The sequence below is a fragment of the Cherax quadricarinatus genome, chromosome 68, assembly GCF_038502225.1.
Source record: "Cherax quadricarinatus isolate ZL_2023a chromosome 68, ASM3850222v1, whole genome shotgun sequence".
Lineage (NCBI taxonomy): Eukaryota > Metazoa > Arthropoda > Malacostraca > Decapoda > Parastacidae > Cherax > Cherax quadricarinatus.
Genome location: NC_091359.1, coordinates 8,629,057 through 8,645,366, shown reverse-complemented (window position 1 = coordinate 8,645,366; position 16,310 = coordinate 8,629,057). Strand labels below are relative to the sequence as shown.

Here is a 16,310-nt window from a genome sequence, read left to right as displayed (position 1 = left end):
CTACTAACTATTACTAACTACTGCTACTACTATTACTAACTACTGCTACTACTAACTACTGCTACTACTAACTACTGCTACTGCTGTTGTTACTAACTGTTAACTACTAATGCTACCTACTACTACTAATACTATCTATAACTGCTACTACTCATTCCTACTACCACCATCATTAGTACCACTTCTACCACTTACTGCTACTACCACTACTTATTACAGCTATTTACTACCACCACTATTTGCTATTGCTAATGTTGCTGTTACTACCACCACTACTACTACTGCTGCTGATGAGAGTACTATCCGTATGCCAACCTTTAAGGAAGGTGATACTGATGCTGAAGAGCTCTTGATGCGAGGAATTGGAGCTACGCGCCCCTTCCTCGGGTCAAACTTGATTGCCTTCCCCGTCGACACCGATGGGTTTAGCGTTTCTTCGTGAATACAATAATATAAAGCTAATTTGGCCAGAAAAAAATTACCGAGATATAAAAATTAGACATAAAATGGAGATAATTCTTTAAACGACGTTTCAGTCTGTCCTCACTTTCGGCCTTCTCAAGTTCTCGCTCACTGGTGACATGACACTGCTCCACGGCGGACAGAAACGTCTAATTTCTACTGTCTGTGGGACAGTTGAGAAATATTCCTGAAACGCCTGTGTGATTTGTAATAAATTCCTTGAGACTTTATGGAGCGTAGATTGTTAGTTATGGTGACTTATGGGGGGGAGAGATTGTTAGTTATGGTGACTTATGGAGGGGGAGATTGTTAGTTATGGTGACTTATGGGGGGGATTGTTAGTTATGGTGACTTATGGGGGGGAGATTGTTAGTTATGGGGGGGAGATTGTTACTTTTGGAGACGGAGATTGTTACTTTTGGAGACGGAGATTGTTACTTTTGGAGACGGAGATTGTTACTTTTGGAGACGGAGATGGTTACTTTTGGAGACGGAGATTTCTACTTTTGGAGACGGAGATTTCTACTTATGGAGGGGAAGATTGCTAGTTATGAAGAGATAGTTATGGTGGGAGAGTTATGGGGAGATATTACTGGGAGATTGTTAGTAGGGTAGAGAAAGTTGTGGAAAGGTGGGATTGTTAGTTATCAGATTGATAAGGGAGATTATTCGTTGTAAGGGGGAGATTGTTAATTATGGGGAGGGTAGATTGTGAGTTATGGGGAGTTAGGGGACGCGGGGTCGTCGACCCCAGGAAGCAGCCTTCAGGTATATTGTAAGAGCAATAATAATGAGACGCCCAAGGTTAGGAGGAAGTAAATTTGGTACAAGCAAGTTTAAGAGCGAGGCCAGGAGCTAGGACTCGATCCTTGCAACCACATGTGAGACATACAGGTATGTGTACACACACACACAGAGGAATAACATGGAAAGCAATGCAGTGGATCACAGAATACATAATGGTATAACACGTTATTATCCGGGAAGAAGTGTCGGAAAGGACAAGTGTGATGATTGGGCTTCCACAAGGGTTAGTACTGGGACTAGTACTATTTCTTGTGTACGTAAACGACATGAAAGAAACAGAGTTATAGGTGACTCTGCAGGTATGAAAATATTGAGGACACAGGAACAGACCAAGAAAATGAATCTGGACAAATGCAGAATTGGTGTGATAAGTGGCTGCTAGAATTTAACCCTCAGCAAAACTGGGGAAAGGGAAAGACGACCAAAAGCAGAGTACAGGTTTAGACGACTAAAGGCTGCAAACCTTCCTGAAAGAAAAGGAGCAAAGTTCCGAGCATATCTGAGCCTCGCATCAAGCGACCAACAGCAGCCGCCGCCGCCGCAGTCGCCGCCAGGCTGACACATTTTAAGGATAACTTTAAAGACCCTCAACAAGGAGTCATTCACACTATATACAGCATATGTCGAGCCCATCTTCAAGTATGCAACACCAGTGTGGAACCCAGAACTGATGAAGTATGTCAAGCTGGGAAAGGTGCGAAGGTTTGCAATGAGACTAGTCCCTAAGCTGAGTGGTATGAGCTGTGAGGATAGGCTATTGGAGCAAAATCTGTCGACACTAAAGGACAGAACCACCAGAGGTAACATGATTACAATGTACAACTGACAGGTGGACAGAGGGAGTCCGAGTCTGACACACGAGGTCACAGCTGGAAACTTAGAGTCCAGGAAACGCTTCTTTAGCCTTATTGGAATGACCCAGACAGTGAAATGGAAGATATAAGAACCACATATACTTTTATGAGTAGGTATGATAGGGCTCAAGGAGGCAAGATTGAACCCAGTAGCAGCTAGCAAAGAGGCGGGGCCAGAAGCTATGACTCGACCCCCTACAACTACAATTGAGTACACACACACACACACAGTGTAAGGAGCCATCAATAACACCTGTGAGGATTTAACCAGGCCTCGTCAAACTTACCATCGGCAACGTTGGCACAGCTGTGTCACCCTCCACCTCCCTCCCTCCAGCATACAACTTCCTCACCTCCCTCCTCACCCCAGGTCAGGGTCACCAGGGGCATAAGACAACCGTATTTACGTTTGTTTGTGTATATACTCACCTATTTGTGGTTGCAGGGGTCGAGTCACAGCTTCTGGTCCCCACCTCTTCGCTGGTCGGTACTAGGTCCACTCTCCTTGTTCTGTGAGCTTTATCGTGTGTGTGTGTGTGTGTGTGTGTGTGTGCAGGTAGGATCAAATACGAGACTTGGTAATAGTATAGGAGGAATAAGGAAGTTTATGATGCGCTCTCCAAAGTGCAGTTGTTTGTGAGTTCTTCCAGCCAGTGTATTGTGACTGATTATCTATCATAATTGGGTCTAAGTGCTACATTTGTATGATTTTCTGGTAATGATTTATTGTTTATCACCAGAATTAGGTTTATCATATGATCCTATATTCTTTAAATTTTAACACAGTCTGTGATCTTTATTTGGTCTGTTTGCTTATAAAGCTGCATCCATTACGAGGGGTATTTATCAGCATTAAAATATATAAATTAATGGATTCCGTTGTTTACATGCGCGAGTGAGTGCTCTGGGTGATGGTTTTAACTGGTTTTCTATCCAGAATATCAAGACTCACGGAATCGTAATAACACGATTCAGTGGAGATCGGGAAGCTGTGTGAATATGATATTCTGATAAACCACGGAACGGGTGGGGCTTGAAACAATGACAAGTGAGTCTTTAATTAAACTGCAGCCCAGTACGTAAACCAGTGGGCCAGCTGACTAAAATAAGATTAATTACGCACTGGCCTAGAGTTTTACAACTCACTCGCCATTGGTTCAAACCACACCTGTTCCGTGGTTTGCCAGAATATCATATACGTATGGCTACCCGAGTGTGACCTGAGTGCGCTACCAGTCGAGCTGCGGGACACCTTAGAATATCCCCGATAGCCGCCATCTTGAATGTCAGTGTCAGGGAGGTAGACTCCTCGTTGTTTTGAGTGAATCTGAATGCCTGCCATATCTCAGGTGCTATAAGGCCCCTATTAGTTTAGAGCTTCCCGCTGATAAAAATTATCCTTGCTGGAGGGTCGGGAGGTCGGTCACCGGGAGGAGTATCGAACCTTCAGCGTTTCCCGACTATTGAAAAATATTTTTTTTTTTTTTAATTTCATTGAATAATACGTGAAGTTCTTCCCGTCCTTATATAACGTCGACTACATTTTTATCGTTGCAACGTTTCGCACAGTTAAAATGAAACGAGACCTTTTACGGAATATACTGTCGGTATTGCTACCAACATTACACCTTCCTTCAGGGAGGGAAAAAATAGCAGTTTTTTTTTTTTTTGCTAGATTTAAAATTGTTTTTGAAGCTGTGTTGGTGGGGGGGAAAAAACTGTCAAAATCGGAAAATATTTGGCGAGAAGAACAGGATTTTTTTTTTTTTTTTGGCAGAGAGGAAGGAATTGTGGATTATTGGTGGTGAGTGTGAGAGTGGTGGAGGTGACTGACTGACTAAGCTGAGGTGACTGACTGACTAAGCTGAGGTGAGACAAATCTTAAGGTTAAGCAGATTTTATAGAAAGTTTATTATTTATTGTTTATTTGTTATTGTTGCTTTTTTTTTTTTAGTTGTCCATAATATGTGTTCCACTCCATTTTTTCTCTCTCTCTCTCTCTCTCTCTCTCTCTCTCTCTCTCTCTCTCTCTCTCTCTCTCTCTCTCTCTCTCTCTCCCCCTCTCTCTCTCTCTCTCCCTCTCCTACTTCAACATCCCGTACACCTGATCCCACAGTCTTTATACCTCACTCCATACCACCACATTTACATACCTCACTCCATGCCACCACATTTACATACCTCACTCCATACCACCACATTTACATACCTCACTCCATACCACCACATTTACATACCTCACTCCATACCACCACATTTACATACCTCACTCCATGCCACCACATTTACATACCTCACTCCATGCCACCACATTTACATACCTCACTCCATACCACCACATTTACATACCTCACTCCATACCACCACATTTACATACCTCACTCCATACCACCACATTTACATACCTCACTCCATGCCACCACATTTACATACCTCACTCCATGCCACCACATTTACATACCTCACTCCATGCCACCACATTTACATACCTCACTCCATACCACCACATTTACATACCTCACTCCATGCCACCACATTTACATACCTCACTCCATGCCACCACATTTACATACCTCACTCCATGCCACCACATTTACATACCTCACTCCATGCCACCACATTTACATACCTCACTCCATGCCACCACATTTACATACCTCACTCCATGCCACCACATTTACATAACTCACTCCATACCACCTCGTTCCCCATTCCACACCAATTGCGATACATCACCTTTAAAACTCTTCATTCCCCCAACGCCACCCCTACACATTCCCCCACAACCTTCCTCACACCACATCCCCCCCAACACCTCCCCACAGATTAAGACAAACTACCAACATATTTTTAGATTTTCCAAAATCCACAGGAAGTGGTGGCTGTAATACCTTCCCCAACATGGTTATAACGAATTCTGTGTCGCAAAAAAAAAATTAAATTGTGTGCGGTCGTAAGAAAAAAGATTACCCACCGTCGTAATTTAAAGTTTATCATCAGTCTCTCAGAAAACGGGAGATGTGGGAGACGGCTTCAACTTTCCGTTGATTGGACACTTGAAGAGGAGAAAGTTGGTGAAAGTATCTAGATCCGTACGAGGATTTATTCTTGGTTAGGCCACGTCAGGTCAGATTAGGTTAGGTTAGGTTAAGTCAGGTCAGATTAGGTTAAATAAGGTTAGGTCAGGTTAGATTAGGTTAGGTCAGGTTAGATTAGGTTAGGTCAGGTTAGATTAGGTTAGGTCAGGTTAGATTAGGTTAGGTCAGGTTAGATTAGGTTAGGTCAGGTCAGGTTAGATTAGATTAGGTTAGGTCAGGTTAGATCAGGTTAGGTTAGGTTAGGTTAGATTAGATTAGGTTAGGTTAGGTTAGGTTAGGTTAGATTAGATTAGGTTAGGTTAGGCCCGAAATAATCTGTATAATCAGGTGCTTCGCATATGTACTAATTAATACCAACTAATTTTGTAAAACTAATTAATAATTATTATTATTAGGTAAAAGGTCATATTTGCAACTAATGAGACATTTTATTGTGGCAACGTTTCGCTCTTGGAGAGCGAAACGTTGCCACAATAAAATTCATTGGTCATTAATTCTGTAAAAAAAATTATTATTTATTTGCTTTTACGTATAATTAACCGACGGCTAATTATACGTAATGATGTGGCAGCGCAGGGCGCATGGTAATGATGTGGCAGCGCAGGGCGCGTGGTAATGATGTGGCAGCGCAGGGCGCATGGTAATGATGTGGCAGCGCAGGGCGCATGGTAATGATGTGGCAGAGCAGGGCGCATGGTAATGATGTGGCAGCGCAGGGCGCGTGGTAATGATGTGGCAGAGCAGGGCGCATGGTAATGATGTGGCAGCGCAGGGCGCGTGGTAATGATGTGGCAGAGCAGGGCGCATGGTAATGATGTGGCAGCGCAGGGCGCGTGGTAATGATGTGGCAGCGCAGGGCGCGTGGTAATGATGTGGCAGCGCAGGGCGCATGGTAATGATGTGGCAGCGCAGGGCGCGTGGTAATGATGTGGCAGAGCAGGGCGCATGGTAATGATGTGGCAGCGCAGGGCGCGTGGTAATGATGTGGCAGCGCAGGGCGCGTGGTAATGATGTGGCAGCGCAGGGCGCATGGTAATGATGTGGCAGCGCAGGGCGCATGGTAATGATGTGGTAGCGCAGGGCGCATGGTAATGATGTGGCAGAGCATGGCGCATGGTAATGTGGCAGCGCAGGGCGCATGGTAATGATGTGGCAGCGCAGGGCGCATGGTAATGATGTGGCAGAGCAGGGCGCATGGTAATGATGTGGCAGCGCAGGGCGCATGGTAATGATGTGACAGCGCAGGGCGCATGGTAATGATGTGGCAGCGCAGGGCGCATGGTAATGATGTGGCAGCGCAGGGCGCATGGTAATGATGTGGCAGAGCAGGGCGCATGGTAATGATGTGGCAGCGCAGGGCGCATGGTAATGATGTGGCAGCGCAGGGCGCATGGTAATGATGTGGCAGCGCAGGGCGCATGGTAATGATGTGGCAGCGCAGGGCGCATGGTAATGATGTGGCAGCGCAGGGCGCATGGTAATGATGTGGCAGCGCAGGGCGCATGGTAATGATGTGGCAGAGCAGGGCGCATGGTAATGATGTGGCAGCGCAGGGCGCATGGTAATGATGTGGCAGCGCAGGGCGCATGGTAATGATGTGGCAGAGCAGGGCGCATGGTAATGATGTGGCAGCGCAGGGCGCATGGTAATGATGTGGCAGCGCATGGTAATGATGTGGCAGAGCAGGGCGCATGGTAATGATGTGGCAGCGCAGGGCGCATGGTAATGATGTGGCAGCGCATGGCGCATGGTAATGTGGCAGCGCAGGGCGCATGGTAATGATGTGGCGGCGCATGGTAATGATGTGGCAGCGGAGGGCGCATGGTAATGATGTGGCAGCGCAGGGCGCATGGTAATGATGTGGCAGCGCAGGGCGCATGGTAATGATGTGGCAGCGCAGGGCGCATGGTAATGATGTGGCAGCGCAGGGCGCATGGTAATGATGTGGCAGCGCAGGGCGCATGGTAATGATGTGGCAGCGCAGGGCGCATGGTAATGATGTGGCAGAGCAGGGCGCATGGTAATGATGTGGCAGAGCAGGGCGCATGCTAATGATGTGGCAGAGCAGGGCGCATGGTAATGATGTGGCAGCGCAGGGCGCATGGTAATGATGTGGCAGCGCATGGCGCATGGTAATGATGTGGCAGCGCAGGGCGCATGGTAATGATGTGGCAGCGCAGGGCGCATGGTAATGATGTGGCAGCGCAGGGCGCATGGTAATGATGTGGCAGCGCAGGGTGCATGGTAATGATGTGGCAGCGCAGGGCGCATGGTAATGTGGCAGCGCAGGGCGCATGGTAATGATGTGGCAGCGCAGGGCGCATGGTAATGATGTGGCAGCGCAGGGCGCATGGTAATGATGTGGCAGCGCAGGGCGCATGGTAATGATGTGGCAGCGCAGGGCGCATGGTAATGATGTGGCAGCGCAGGGCGCATGGTAATGATGTGGCAGCGCAGGGCGCATGGTAATGATGTGGCAGCGCAGGGCGCATGGTAATGATGTGGCAGCGCAGGGCGCATGGTAATGATGTGGCAGCGCAGGGCGCATGGTAATGATGTGGCAGCGCAGGGCGCATGGTAATGTGGCAGCGCAGGGCGCATGGTAATGATGTGGCAGCGCAGGGCGCGTGGTAATGATGTGGCAGCGCAGGGCGCGTGGTAATGATGTGGCAGCGCAGGGCGCATGGTAATGATGTGGCAGCGCAGGGCGCGTGGTAATGATGTGGCAGCGCAGGGCGCGTGGTAATCATGTGGCAGCTCAGGGCGCGTGGTAATGATGTGGCAGCGCAGGGCGCGTGGTAATGATGTGGCAGCGCAGGGCGCGTGGTAATGATGTGGCAGCGCAGGGCGCGTGGTAATGATGTGGCAGCGCAGGGCGCGTGGTAATGATGTGGCAGCGCAGGGCGCATGGTAATGATGTGGCAGCGCAGGGCGCGTGGTAATGATGTGGCAGCGCAGGGCGCGTGGTAATCATGTGGCAGCTCAGGGCGCGTGGTAATGATGTGGCAGCGCAGGGCGCGTGGTAATGATGTGGCAGCGCAGGGCGCGTGGTAATGATGTGGCAGCGCAGGGCGCGTGGTAATGATGTGGCAGCGCAGGGCGCGTGGTAATGATGTGGCAGCGCAGGGCGCGTGGTAATGATGTGGCAGCGCAGGGCGCGTGGTAATGATGTGGCAGCGCAGGGCGCGTGGTAATGATGTGGCAGCGCAGGGCGCATGGTAATGATGTGGCAGCGCAGGGCGCGTGGTAATGCTGTAGGAGTTGCATTTTCCCGAATGCTATAACAGTTGGAGGACTGATTACCGTGTACACATTTTCTGGTGTTGTGTCTGCTGGGGATACATGCTGTGGTGTCTGCTGGGGTTACATGTTGTGGTGTCTGCTGGGGATACATGTTGTGGTGTCTGCTGGGGATACATGTTGTGGTGTCTGCTGGGGATACATGTTGTGATGTCTACTGGGGATACATATTGTGGTGTATGCTGGGGATACATGTTGTGGTGTGTGCTGGGGATACATGTTGTGGTGTCTGCTGGGGATACATGTTGTGGTGTGTGCTGGGGATACATGTTGTGGTGTCTGCTGGGGATACATGTTGTGGTGTCTGCTGGGGATACATGTTGGGGTTTCTGCTGGGGATACATGTTGCGGTGTCTGCTGGGGATTCATGTTGTGGTGTCTGCTGGGGATATATATTGTGGTGTGTGCTAGGGATACATGTTGGGGTTTCTGCTGGGGATACATGTTGTGGTGTCTGCTGGGAATACAAGTTGTGGTGTGTGCTGGGGATACATGTTGTGGTGTCTGCTAGGGATATATGTTGTGGTGTCTGCTAGGGATACAAGTTGGGGTTTCTGCTGGGAATACAAGTTGTGGTGTGTGCTGGGGATACATGTTGTGGTGTCTGCTGGGGATACATGCTGCTGTGTCTGCTGAGGATACATGCTGCTGTGTCTGCTGGGGATACTTGTTGTGGTGTCTGCTGGGGATATGTTACTGTGTCTACTGGGGATTATGTTGATGTGTCTACTGGGGATTATGTTGATGTGTCTGCTGGGGATGTATGTTGCTGTGTCTGCTTTGGATATATTGCTGTGTCTGCTGAGGATACTTCTCGTGGTGTCTGCTGGGGATACATGTTGCAGACAGCTGGTATGGAAATGCTGCGGACTGGAGGGCAGGCTCCAGAAATATTGGTGCGAGATAGTGTTGAAATGCAGACGGGGTGACCGAGGGAAGGGTAAGGGTCTATGGAAGGAAAGAGTCTATGGAAGGAAAGAGTCTATGGAAGGAAAGAGTCTATGGAAGGAAAGAGTCTATGGAAGGAAAGAGTCTATGGAAGGAAAGAGTCTATGGAAGGAAAGAGTCTAGGGAATGTGAAGGTCTAGGGAAGAGAAGAGTCTAGGGAATGTAAAGGTCTAGGGAAGGGAAGAGTCTAGGGAATGTGAAGGTCTAGGGAAGGGAAGAGTCTGGGGAATGTAAAGGTCTAGGGAAGGGAAGAGTCTAGGGAAGGGAAGAGTCTAGGGAATGTAAAGATCTAGGGAAGGGATGAGTCTGGGGAATGTAAAGGTCTAGGGAAGGGAAGAATCTGGGGAATGTAAAGGTCTAGGGAAGGGAAGAGTCTAGGGAATGTGAAGGTCTAGGGAAGGGAAGAGTCTGGGGAATGTAAAGGTCTAGGGAAGGGAAGAGTCTAGGGAATGTAAAGATCTAGGGAAGGGATGAGTCTGGGGAATGTAAAGGTCTAGGGAAGGGAAGAATCTGGGGAATGTAAAGGTCTAGGGAAGGGATGAGTCTAGGGAATGTAAAGGTCTAGGGAATGTAAAGGTCTAGGGAAGGGAAGAATCTGGGGAATGTAAAGGTCTAGGGAAGGGAAAAGTCTAGGGAATGTAAAGGTCTAGGAACACAAGGGTCTAAGGAAAGGAAGAGTTCAGGTAGTTTTTCAGACCATATTGTTCAAAAATCGAGCTTTCCAGACCATGTTGGTCACAAGGAGAAAAGTTTTCCAGATCATATTGGTCAGAATTTACTCAGTTTCTCTGATAATTAAGTCATGTGTGTATTATTAAGAGCACGAATAATTAAAATGAAATTAAATAAAATTGTCTGTGAAATTCTAACAGTAAAATAGGCTTTCATTTTATTACAGCTCCTTCCTTTGTGTTTAAATATGTTCCTGGCTTTTGGTCATCTGACCGAGGCCTTCGGCTGGCTTACCCCTGCACCCCTTTAGAAATTACGGTTATAATAACCTTATTTTATTATTTATGATAACGGGTAACTGTTGATGGTCACACACCTCAGGCTGTGCAGAGGTGATGCTGTGCACCTATTGTATATGAAAAAATTATTTTTTTTAATAAAATTCCAAAACTATACATTTGTAGGGAATAGTGCATTATATATAATGCAACCTATGTAGTTTATTGAAGTTTCATAAGTTGAAAGGAAACTAGATTTTAACATTATTCATCTAAATGGAAAACAATCTTTCCCACTTCACAAATTCTTGATTATATATATATATATATATATATATATATATATATATATATATATATATATATATATATATATATATATATATAATATGTGTGTGTGTGTGTGTGCAATAAGATCACAGGAAACAGGTGATATCAGAATATGCAAAACAATCACTGTGAAAGAATAGTGAAATTCCAAGCGCTTTCGCGACTTCTCACATTATCAAGGAACTATAAAAACGAAACATCAGAGGCAGGCATATAAAGGATCAAACCTACACCTCACCATCACATCCCACAACAAAGCAACACCTTACACACGCGTAACGACACCCGACTGTGTGAAACCCACCTAATTATATATATATATATATATATATATATATATATATATATATATATATATATATATATAATAGCTTACACGTAAAAATATGAAGGTTGTTTTCAAGTTGTATATTAACTTACAAAAGGATGAATAAAGTTGTGTCTGAGAGGCTGCTGTATCCTGAAACACCTCACAATTAGTCTTAGGTTGAGTATTTTTTCCATAGCATATTATTCCAAAGTTGCGTGAGTCTTGCAGACTGACTATATTGGTCATATTTTAGGCAGTTTTCCAGACCATAGTGGTCGTAAGTCAGACCGATATTGATGGCGTGCGAATATCAAATAACCGACTCTCTGACCGCGGGTTCAAATCCCGCCCGTAGTATGGTTTGTTTAACTAACTTTTGTTTGTTTTACAGCGATATATCCGTTTATTTATTCAACTTTTGGGGAAGGGGCTGGAGTGCTCGTGATGAAGCCATGTTATGCACTTTTATTCCCTTTCCGCAAAATGAATAATTAATATCCACATTTTAAAAAAATCATGAAATGTTGGAAAAATTCTTCGATGCAAATGATGCTTTTTTGCCGCATGTGTTAAAAATTAATGCGGACAGTATTTACTTAACGTCCAATTCAATTTGGCTCATCACTATAATTCTGCAATATTGTCGATTTAATATACGAGTAGCGGGTATAAATGCAAATTTTGCGATTGCCCCAGTGGAAATTAGAGGCATCATAGACACGATAAGAGAACAGTATCGACATCCGTAGAACAAGACTACAACCTACTATCAGCAGATATCACAATGATTGTCAGAAGTCTTCAAGAGGCAGCTATAAGCTGCCAACTGCAGCTGCCAGGTTGAACGGGCACTCAGCAGAAAAGTCGAGCGAAACCTGTCACAGGTATATTACAAGCATGTATTTAATGTTGACAACTTCATCAATGAGTTAGGCACGTAATATTTATGTAAATATAAATAGCTGATTTAGCGTTTTTTGGCCACCGCCGCCACCACCACCACCACCACCACCACCACCACCTCCCCCCACTAGTACGATAAAAGTAATTTATTGCTATTTAAGTGTTCATAGTATTACCAGCTAGAAGTAAATTAGACATTTAAATATTAATAACTAGTGATCAGTCTTGTCATCGCAAAGTATGAGGTGTACTAAATGTGAATAGTTTATATAGATACACCCATAGCATTAGAATATATAAATTCATTATAAAAACGTGTTACCGGCCCGTTGCTTCCCTCTCGCCCGCTAATGGACCTCCTTTGATGGAGAATGAACTTCCATTCGGGCTTAGCGTCTCAGAAAACGAGTCTGAGATTACTCAAAGGAAAAAACGGATTATATGTTTTTTTTTTCTTTTTATACAAGACTGATCGCTGTTCACTTTCACGCTAATGAAATTGTTTACCATTTAAGCCAAATTATCTTAACAGCAAGATTATTTGTTTTTGTTTTTTAATGTCAAATTTAACATTCTTAAAATGCTAGCACAGTTATCTATTGTGTTTGTGTATTTCTGTAGAAGAAAAAGGCTAAGCTATGTTAGTTGTATATTTGTGAAATATTAACAGCAACAAGATTATTTATTTTTTAATATGAAATGTGATATTCTTAAAATGCTAGGATGTGTGACACGGATATCCATTATTTGTGTATTTCTAAAGAATATGGACTAAGGTATGTTTTCAGTTGTATATTTGTGAAATTTTATGGAAGAGAACGGAAAACTTAGCAAATAAATATAAGTCTTGGCAATGCAAAATGTCGTAGAGACAGGTAAAATTGATTTTTTTTTCTAAATTAAGCCAACTAACGTGGCTAGGTGGTCATATTCGTTGCTCTGGTCAGAATGGCTAGGGGTTCAGTCCTTCAGACGAGTGTCTAAGTATGGCAGAAATTTGTATCTTGTCTGATGGTTCCGCTGTTCATGTTTTGTACTTCCTTGAATCTTTGTGTAATAGTTTGGTTGGTTGTTAAACCAAAATTTTTGCTGAACCTTGATTTTTTTTACGTAAAATTGTTTTCATTTGCAGTGTGCGCGCGCCACTGTGTATCTGTCACCCTGGAAAATCTGAAAACGAATCGTAAAAAAAAATCCAAGATGCCTGCTAATTAGGCAGCCATTTATCACCTCTAAGTTTAAGAACACTATCAGCATGACTAGATTATTTTAATTGAATAAGTTTCATATCTTGTTTTCAAATTATGATCATTTTTTTATTCTATGATCATAATTGAATGAATCTTCGATCAAAGAGTACAAGATTACAAGATGACTAGCAGCTTAATTCGTCTTATTAATGAAGCAGATCGACATATTTTACTATGTACTACTATATAGGGGATGGTGTAGAGGACTTTCATTCTTCTCAGGGCTGGTGTTAACCCCCCTTAGACCTAGTAATGGTGACGGTGGTCAGTCCCTTATTCTCTAGGCTAAGGGACTTTCCACCTCCAACGATATCTCTAAGGGTGTTGGACTGATTATATCATTACCTCCCACCTGCTCCCGCAGCCTACAATTCATTCTCCTCTGTATTTGACTGGTGAAGCCTACAGTGTAGGCGAACCTTTTCAGCAATGAAGATACCCAACTGTTGTTGGTATTTTATACCATTTTCAACATACCGGTTAGAGATTTGTCTTCGCTCATAACACGTGAACTTCACACTAAAAACACCGACAATGTCTGTTTTACTACATTGTAAAGCTTCACACCACAGAATGGCTCAGCGCGAGCCAGAAAATGTCTTAGGTTAAGTAAGATTCGTCGTGTTGACCCTCAGCTGGAGCTTTTGGTCATCTGACCGAGGCCGTCCGCTGGTTTACCGATAAACCCCTTTCAAAATCATGGTTATGATTATAATTATTTCATTATACAAAAATGTCTTAGTCTCTAATTTATACCACAGACACCACTCTGAACCAGGGAAGGTTCCAGGGAGGAATTCTTGGTTCGCACTGTTGACACACATCGCCCAACTGACCTGACAGCCAGGTTTGCACATCACGACTCCTCATCTGTTCTTGACTACAAGATGTCCCAAAAGCCTCCATACATAGAGAAACTTAACAGTTTTAACAAAATGTAACTTCAACAGAATATTCTCTACACGATTATTATTTCTTTGTCAACAGGCGGATGCGCCTCTCTCACTTATAGTGGACTCGTGTCAACATATTTGGTCCTCAACATTTCAGTCTTTTTGAATTTCGCAATGAGTTTGGCAACTGTGTTGTGTGTGATGTTCTTGCCCTGTTTCTTGTTAAAGTTCATTGCAACCTGGCGGCAGCTTCCCGATCCATCCATGGAAGAGGCGCATCCGCGTGTGTTGGCGAAGAAATGGCAATCATATAGATAATATTCTGTAGTTATATTTTGCTAAAATTACTGAATTTCCCTATGTATGGAAACTTTTGGGACACCCTGTATACATGTTGAAAATGGTATAAAATAAAAATGCCAAGAAATTGAAGATTAGAACACACGTGCAACTGAAGAAGCTTGCTGTGTAGGCGAAACGTTTCATCAGTAAAAATTCCCAACTGTTGCACGTCTTAATCTTCACCGTGTATATATATCTATGCTTATCTCATACTCGGTGTAGATTTAACGTATGGTTTCTAGACCAAACTTTTTTTTATTTCAATAAATATTTCTGTTCTACCAGTGTCCCTTTTAATCCCTTTCTCAAAGGTGCTACTACGTGCCTTGGGTATCACACTTAGTTTTGCCGAGACTGGGCATTTGTTTACTATTACTCTTTGGTACCTCCTTGTTAGAAATTTCAGTACTCGTTTCCCTATCTTTACATTTCACGAGCTGTTATTCCATGGTCGCAACTGTTATATGCTTTTGCAAAATGCTTGTAGATTTCATCAGCATTTTTTCCTTTCATAGCCTCCGTAATTCTGTCACCGTGATCCAGTAGTCGTAATGGACAGGATCTTCATGCTCCAACATCATGTTGACTTCGGTTGTAGCTCGTGATCCAGTAGTCGTAATGGACAGGATCTTGATGCTCCAACATCATGTTGACTTCGGTTGTAACTCGTGATCCAGTAGTCGTAATGGACAGGATCTTCATGCTCCAACATCATGTTGACTTCGGTTGTAGCTCGTGATCCAGTAGTCGTAATGGACAGGATCTTCATGCTACAACATCATGTTGTCTTCGGTTGTAGCTCGTGATCCAGTAGTCGTAATGGACAGGATCTTCATGCTACATCATCATGTTGTCTTCGGTTGTAGCTCGTGATCCAGTAGTCGTAATGGACAGGATCTTCATGCTCCAACATCATGTTGACTTCGGTTGTAGTTCGTGATCCAGTAGTCGTAATGGACAGGATCTTCATGCTACAACATCATGTTGACTTCGGTTGTAACTCGTGATCCAGTAGTCGTAATGGACAGGATCTTCATGCTCCAACATCATGTTGACTTCGGTTGTAGCTCATGTTTCTCCATCACATTAATAATTTAGTGACTCAGAATCCTTACACTGAGTTTTGTGTGTATTGTTGGTGATATTGCTCTGCTGCTCCTTTCTGAAGAGGGATTATGTCTGCACATTTTTAAGACGCCTGGGATTTCACCAGTATCTAAGTGTCTTTTTAAATAACACATTACATTAACTATTCCCAAAGGCTGCGTGCATGGGTATGTTTTGTGTTTTCCTTTCAAAATCTGATGGGTTTGTCTGTCATAGAGAAATTCCAAGCGCTTTCGTGACTACTCACATTATCATCGTTCCTTGATAATGTGAGTAGTCACGAAAGCGGTTGGAATTTCTCTATTCTTTCAGAGTGGTTGTTTTGCATATTCTGAAATCACCTGTTTACTGTGATCTTATTGCATGTGTGTATATATATATATATATATATATATATATATATATATATATATATATATATATATATATATATATATATATATATATATATATATATATTCAACAAACCGGCCGTATCCCACCAAGGCAGGGTGGCCCAAAAAGAAAAACGAAAGTTTCTCTTTTTAAATATATAAATAAATATATATGTATATATATATATATATATATATATATATATATATATATATATATATATATATATATATATATATATATATATATGCATATATATGCAATAATATCAGTCAACAGGTGATATCACAATGGAAACTATGAGCTGAACTTGTGAAAATATCTCATGATATCAGTAGGATTACTGAACATTGATTCCTATTCTTCATTCAGAATTTCGCT

The 16,310-nt window shown here is 43.6% G+C and overlaps 1 protein-coding gene across 10 annotated transcripts in view; it reads left to right on the top strand.

Moving 5' to 3' along the window:
- Positions 1-16,310, top strand: part of LOC128697766 (pleckstrin homology domain-containing family G member 5) — a 1,323,529-nt gene that overhangs the window by 1,266,481 nt on the left and 40,738 nt on the right. The window lies entirely within an intron of this gene.